The sequence below is a fragment of the Triticum urartu genome, chromosome 3 (assembly GCF_003073215.2).
Source record: "Triticum urartu cultivar G1812 chromosome 3, Tu2.1, whole genome shotgun sequence".
NCBI lineage: Eukaryota > Viridiplantae > Streptophyta > Magnoliopsida > Poales > Poaceae > Triticum > Triticum urartu.
Genome location: NC_053024.1, coordinates 317,190,858 through 317,198,910, shown reverse-complemented (window position 1 = coordinate 317,198,910; position 8,053 = coordinate 317,190,858). Strand labels below are relative to the sequence as shown.

General features: G+C 42.1%; 1 pseudogene; it reads left to right on the top strand.

Annotated features, from left to right (window-relative positions):
- Positions 1 to 493: 493 nt before the first annotated feature.
- LOC125546817 lies at positions 494 to 4,605 on the top strand (annotated as a pseudogene).
- The last annotated feature ends 3,448 nt before the right edge of the window (positions 4,606 to 8,053 follow it).

Below are 8,053 nucleotides of genomic sequence, written 5' to 3'. Positions count from 1 at the left end.
CAGCCCTGCTCGTCCCCTCCTCCCCACTCCCTCCATCATCCTCTCCCATGTCGCCGCCCCTCTTCTCCTCGCTCGCCTCGGCCGCCTCCTCTCCTCCGCCGTGTCGTCGACCCCCTCCCTCCTCCTACCTCCTCCTCCCTCCTCTCAGTCCCGTGCCAGTCGCCGCCCAAACCCTAGCCCCCGTTTCCCTCGATCCCCGCAGTAACCGCATCCACAGCCACCCGCTCCTTCTCATAGCCGCCGCACCATTCCTCCCTTCCGCCCCCTCCTCCTTCCCGGATCCCCACCACGGCGCCGACCTGCAGGCAAAGGGCGACGAAGAGTGGTAGACGAGGACAACGAGGGAGAGAAAGAAGGGAGATAAAAAGGAGGCCGGCGGCGAGGCCCAGCGACTAGCGCCTCTCCGCCTCAAGCCCCGGCATCACCGCCACCAGATCCACCTCGCAACCTCTCTTCCTCCCCTGTCTGACTGCTGCGTGGTCGCGTTAGGCCCATGCCGGCGCCGCCGCCACAGCCGCAGCCGCCGCCGCTGGATGGCTCCGTCGGTCCCTCCCGCTCCAGATCGAAAACTAGGAGAGCGACGGGAGGGAAGAAGGGGACCGGGGGAGGGGAGAGCACGGGAGAGAAGGCGAGCTCGCGGCTGACCGCAGCGTGCGAGGCGGACGGGTGAGAAACATTTGTCGTCGTGCCGCTGGCGGCTGGAGCTTTGGAATGCGGCCGTGGCCACTATTAATAATTTGTCTTTGCATTTTCTGATGAGTTCGTCGAGTTCCTTTCTCTATATGCTTAGATGCTTATCTGTCGGAAATTTTGTGTGACAACAGAAGTAACGGTGCTTGGTCTACTATTCTTTTTTGCTGTCTAAAGTGTTCCTTCAACTAATCCAGTAACCTGACATTACTTTGTGTTTAACTAATATCATTCTTATCACAGTGAGTACAGATATTATTCAGTTAGCCTCCTTTTCGTGGAAGAGGAGTGAAAGTGTAAAGGTTAGAAATGGTAACTGAATGGGTGTTCTTTTTTATCACCTCTGAATTTAAGGAATATATTTGCTAATATATCAATGCTCATTGGTACCATGTCTGGTTCTTAGGTGCATGCTTGGAAGTTTAAATATGTAATCAAGTTATGAAATAGAGTGCTGTAAGAGACACTTCTATAAGCAGAGGTATGTGCCTGCATTTAGACCTTAATTATCCCTTGCTTAGTATTGTTTGGTTTGTGTGATTCATGCTTCAATGATTTCTTCACTTAGTAATTAGACGGCGCAGTACTACGGCAGTAGTATACTTTGGTGTAGAAATAAACGATGACATGCTTTACATTCCAGATATTTCTTTGTGCCTTGACTCTGGCTCTATGCTTATTAATCATCTTAGCGAGCTTTAGGACTTCAAAAGTTGTCATTTCTAGGATCATGATTTCCTATGTTTTTGGCCAAGATGGCACACATGAATAGTTTGTCAAGGATGTACCAAATCTTATGTTTTTCCTTCCGTTTATTGCATTTATGGCTGCAAACTGTATTCTCAGATTCTAGGCTGGGTGTATAAACATATATTCCGCACACTGAATTCAATTTTTTTACTTCCTATCGTGGCCTTTCGTTTGTTTTGTTCGTCTGATGTTTCCTTTGGTGATGCTTACAGATTACACCTTCTTTGTAGAAATAGGGTCACACTTCAATCGATTAGAAAAGTTTCTTTTCTTGCAAAAGTTTGTTTTTTTGCTTACATTGCGAAGGTTTGTTCACTTCATCACCATTGTGGTGATGTCAGTATCTTTGTGAAATAGGAAAAGTAGATACCCATAATCTTTACTTGCTGTAAACACTAATATGAAATTGTACCTTATCCCTACGAGAGATAAAAAAATCATGTTTAAATGATGGACACAATAATGTACCCACCAACATGACAACTGTGTTAACTTAATTCCTATAATCTACATATCTTTAACCTTGGCTATGCCAATCATCAATTGATGTGGGAGGTGCCTGATGATGCGCGTCTATGTTACAAACTCAGTGTTTCTTTTTCTTTTTACCATAACTGATTCGCTGAATTCAATAGTGCACTGGTTTCTGCAAGATCAACTATAGGTATGTACATTGGTTCTCTTTAATACATCACCGATAACCTGGCGAGGACAAATATTTCACTAGCAGTCCAGCAGGGGAGGACGTTGATGAATCCTGCATGCATGCATGGTTTATTTTTATGCTTTAGTTGTTGATGTTCATAAAGTGATGACAGATGGCTTCATTTACGTTTGATTATACACAGCAAAGACCACCAAGATCCGAAATCTGTGCATTCAGGCTACGAGTCAAAAATACATCACGTATTGGTTGAGTGTCATTGGAACAATCAAGAAGATTGCATGCTTGCTTGAGTTCATGTGTTTTTTGGTGGACTATATATCCAAGTATTTCTTACAAAGAATTAAAAATTAAGGCCAAAAGATGTTATCATTCAGAACCGAACTTAGAATGGCACTAAGCTGTTATTATCATAATTCGACAGTGCAGTGCCAAAAAAACTCTGAGTAAACAAAGAACATACCCAATTCTGTCTTCCAAAGAAAGATCATTAGTTTACCGCCCCCTGCTTGCTTAGAAACTTTACTTTGTAATTTCCCTTGGTATGAGACAATTTTCACATCGGTCGGAAAATCAAGAGTATGGGCAACCTGTGTGTACCAAGCTCTAGGAACTTCAGAAATAAAGAAGCAGAAGCTTTTACACACAAGACACTTCTTTTTCACATTTCTTTAGCATAATTGGTACACGATTCGTGGCCATGTTTCGCATCCTGCTACAAGATTGAGTTTGTGGTGGCTTCCATTTATATTTGAGCCAGGTTTATAATTTCTCATCGGGCTTTACCTCCATGACCATTTATAGCCACCTGGGTTTTATATATTTAATTTCCGTTTCTTAGCATTCAAATGGTATATACTAATCAACTTATATCTTTCTGTTCACTACTAACAGATGTCACTAGAAGCATCAATTTTCACGGGTGCTGACATTTTCTGTTATACTAGAATTGATGTTTGTTGCTTAGTTTGTGATGCTTCAGGTCAATAATAATAACCTTTAAGTTCAGTGCCATCAGTTGCGTCTCTTTAGTAGCATTCAGAACAAATTTAGAAGCTTTCAAATATGTAAATATACTCACTAGAGCTAATATGTTAACTGACTTAATTTGAGCAGATTGGTATGATGCTTCGAGGCATGGGGTTTGACAATACAACCTTCCTCTACGTTGCGTCCGGTAAAATATACAATGCTGCAAAATACATGGGTCCCCTTCGCCAGATGTTCCCTCTTTTTACAAACCAAGGACACTCTTGCATTGTCTAAAGAGCTTGCTGAGTTTGAGGTATTGTTTCCGCCAGCCAGCCCATAAGCCTAGCTGGATGTCGTTCTGAATGTCAGATGAATATGCATGCATTGAACTGTTCATCAATTCACATTGAATCTTCATACCGTTACTCACCAACCTATTCTCTGTAGGGGTACTCTTCTCGGTTAGCAGCATTAGATTACACCGTCTGTGTTCAGAGCGAAGTGTTTGTGACGACTCAAGGGGGAACTTCCCTCACTTTTTGATGGGACACAGGCGTTACCTGTTAGGAGGGAATGCAAAGACAATAAAACCCGACAAACGGAAGCTGGTCTTATCTTTTGATGACCCAAATATCAGGTAAGTTTGGGCTGCCATTATATCGTCAACAAAGTATTACAAATCACACCGAATCAGTTTCAGTTTTGAGTATATGCTGGAATCTTTCACCAAATCAAACTGCTGAAGCAGTTCGCTGCCCTTGTTGTTCCTTCACCATCCAAGACTGTAGCTATTCCCTACTTTTCGGAACGCATTAGCCATGTTAACAAATTGAAATACATCTCCGAGTTGACCTTCACATACATGCTCTAAATATTTTCCCATCTTTCCTTAACGTGTAAATGGATATAGTGGTGTATGAAACTCAAATTGTTTCTTTGAACTGCAGATGGAGTCGATTCAAGCACCACATGCTGGAAATACTGCACCATAGTGACATAAGGGGCATCACATTCAGGAAACCTAATGATTCCATATACACCTTCCCAATGCCTGATTGCATGTGCCAACAAGATGGAATATGATCTAGGCGTTAGCATGCATAACTGAGGGATGCATATCCTCTGCCTTTGTGCACCAAAGGCACCAAAGGCATGGCATTGTTGACTGCATGATCAGGATTTGATGGTCATGATGAAAACTGGAGTGAAATAAAGCATTTGGTGCTTCTCAGGAGATTCTGAAACCCTCTGGCATACCCCCAACCGTTCGATTCTGGATATAATGGTCAAAAGGTGCCAAATGACAATGAATTCCATAGTATCAGAAATTGAGAGGATGTGAGGGATTTTGTAAAGTTAGTAATCTGTAGGTAGTCCACCATATAGCAATCTCCATTTGTTCAATCCGTCTGTAGGTTGTAAAGAGAAGAGCTACGAGATTGGGTTGTAGATATGAGTACAACCTGAGTGCCTCGATGTATATTCGAAAAACAAGGGCTAACAACAACAAAGAACGGAAATTTTCAGTATATCATTACTCATCAGTGCTTGTTCTCGCATTTCATCTTGCCCTTGACAATTCATATTTATGAGCATGTTCTTACAGTTCAGACCTAACGTTCTTTTTTCTTTCCTTGGGCACTTCCTCAAGAATCTTGTTGAGGTGTCTGTTTCCCCTCTTTGTGTCATGAATGATTGTGATGGCTGCAGGGTCTTCGCAAGGAGTTGAAGGCATATAAAAACCATGGATCCTTTGCTCCCCAGGCCACAAAATGATCATAGTGATATCTACGACCTCCTAGATGTATTAATCTCAATCTCATGTTTGGTTTTCTTTCCTTTTCTCTTCTAATGATGTAATTTCTTTTACTAAGATAACACCATGTATCCTTTTTCTACTTTGAATGAATTTACTGTATATATTTCTTATTTAGTTTAGTTCATCATTCAGAGACGGTGGAATATTTTTGTCCTTCACAGGTTAAATGAGCATTGCGTAGTCCTTCACATGTTAAATGAGCATTGCGTAAAAGTATGTCTTAAGTTTTCTTTCTTCAAGTGCTTCAAGTAAATGAAATTGTCTATTTTGAATTTAATAGCTTTTAATAATAATCATAATGAGAGAGGGGTATGCTTCTCTCTCTCTCTCTAGAAATGTGTTTGAATCGCACAAAAAGAGTTCGTAGTTCTTATTCATACTTGAAACACGTGAGGCTCTGCAAATTAAACCATGTTTTTTTCAAGGCGCATATGGATTTAGTAGACCAGAACTAAACCGACTGTATATACATGGCCTGTCCTTAGTAAAGGAAACTATTTTCATCGCGAACATGGTTTTAGTTGAAGGTTCTTGCAACATGAATCTATTTTCATCGACAACATGTCTAGTATGATATAAACCCCATCTTGTTATTCTCAATGGCAACAATACAACACGTGCCTTGCTGCCCCTTCTGTCACTGGGAAAGAACACCACAAGATTGAACCCGAAGCTAAGCACTTCTCCCATTGCAAGAAAGATCAATCTAGTAGGCCAAACCAAACTGATAATTCGAAGAGACTTGCAAAGATAACCAATCATACATAAAAGAATTCACAGAAGATTCAAATATTGTTCATAGATAAACTTGATCATAAACCCACAATTCATCGATCTCAACAAACACACCGCAAAAGAAGATTACATCGAGTAGATCTCCACAAGAGAGGGGGAGAACTTTGTATTGAGATCCAAAAAGAGAGAAGAAGCCATCTAGCTAATAACTATGGACCCGTAGATCTGAAGTAAACTACTCACACTTCATCAGAGAGGCTATGGTGTTGATGTAGAAGCCCTCCATGATCGATGCCCCCTCTGGCGAAGCTCCGGAAAAGGCCCCAAGATGGGATCTCGTGGATACAGAAAGTTACGGCGGTGGAATTAGGGTTTTGGCTCCGTATCTGGTAGTTTGGGGGTACGTAGGTATATATAGGAGGAAAGAGTACATCGGTGGAGCAACGTGGGCCCCACGAGCATGGAAGGCGCACCTAGGGGGGTAGGCGCCCCCCCTGCCTCGTGCCTTCCTGGTTGATTGCTTGACGTAGGGTCCAAGTCCTCTGGATCATGTTCGTTCCGAAAATCACGTTCCCGAAGGTTTCATTCCGTTTGGACTCCGTTTGATATTCTTTTTCTGCGAAACCCTAAAATAGGCAAAAAAACAGCAATTCTGGGATGGCCCTCCGGTTAATAGGAAGTCCCAAAAATAATATAAAAGTGTATAATAATGCCCAATAATGTCCAAAACAAGATATAATATAGCATGGAACAATAAAAAATTATAAATACATTGGAGACGTATCAGTGATCAAGAAGTGATCCTGAAACTACTTACGTTCAAGCATAACACAAGACCGTGTTCACTTCCCGGACTCCGCCGAAAAGAGACCATCACGGCTACACACGCGGTTGATTCATTTTAATTAAGTCAAGTGTCAAGTAATGACCCACAAGTATAGGGGATCTATCGTAGTCCTTTCAATAAGTAAGAGTGTCGAACCCAACGAGGAGCAGAAGGAAATGATAAACGGTTTTCAGCAAGGTATTCTCTGCAAGTACTGAAATAAGTGGTAACAGATAGTTTTGTGATGAGATAATTTGTAACGAGAAACAAGTAACAAAAGTAAATAAAGTGCAGCAAGGTGGCCCAATCCTTTTTGTAGCAAAGGACAAGTCTGGACAAACTCTTATATAAGGAAAAGTGCTCCCGAGGACACATGGGAATATCATCAAGCTAGTTTTCATCACGTTCATATGATTCGCGTTCGGTACTTTGATAATTTGACATGTGGGTGGACCGGTGCTTGGGTGCTGTTCTTACTTGAACAAGCATCCCACTTATGATTAACCTCTATTGCAAGCATCCGCAACTACAACAAAAGTATTAAGGTAAACCTAACCATAGCATGAAACATATGGATCCAAATCAACCCCTTACGAAGCAACACATAAAGTAGGGTTTAATCTTCTGTCACTCTAGCAACCCATCATCTACTTATTACTTCCGAATGCCTTCCTCTAGGCCCAAATAATGGTGAAGTGTTATGTAGTCGACGTTCACATAACACCACTAGAGGCTAGACAACATACATCTCATCAAAATATCGAACGAATACCAAATTCACATGACTACTAATAGCAAGACTTCTACCATGTCCTCAGGAACAAAAGTAACTACTCACAAAGCATAAACATGTTCATAATCAGAGGGGTATTAATATGCATAAAGGATCTGAACATATGATCTTCCACCAATTAAACCAACCAGCATCAATTACAAGGAGTAATTAACACTACTAGCAACCTACTAGCACCAATCCCGGACTTGGATACAAGAATTGGATACAAGAGATGAACTAGGGTTTTGAGATGAGATGGTGCTGATGAAGATGTTGATGGGGATTGCCCTCTCCCGATGAGAGGAGCGTTGGTGATGACGGTGGCGACGATTTCCCCCTCCGGGAGGGAAGTTTCCCCGGCAGAACAGCTCAACCGGAGCTCTAGATTGGATCCTCCAAGGTTCCGCCTCGTGGCGGCGAAGTTTCATCCCTAAAGGTTGCTTCTTCTTTTTTTCGACGAAATACTTCATATAGGAGAAGATGGTCATCGGAGAGCCACCAGGGGGCCCACGAGGTAGGGGGCGTGCCCTGGGGGGGGCGCCCCCCACCCTCATGAGAAGGGTGTGGGCCCCCTGGTCTTCATCTTTGACGAGGATTTTTCATTATTTATTATAAGGTATTCCGTGGAGTTTCAGGACTTTTGGAGTTGTGCAAAATAGGTCTCTAATATTTGCTCCTTTTCCAGCCCAGAACTCCAGCTGCCGGCATTCTCCCTCCTTATGTAAATCTTGTAAAATAAGAAAGAATAGCCATAAGTATTGTGACATAATGTGAAATAACAGCCCATAATGCAATAAATATCGATATAAAAGCATGATGCAA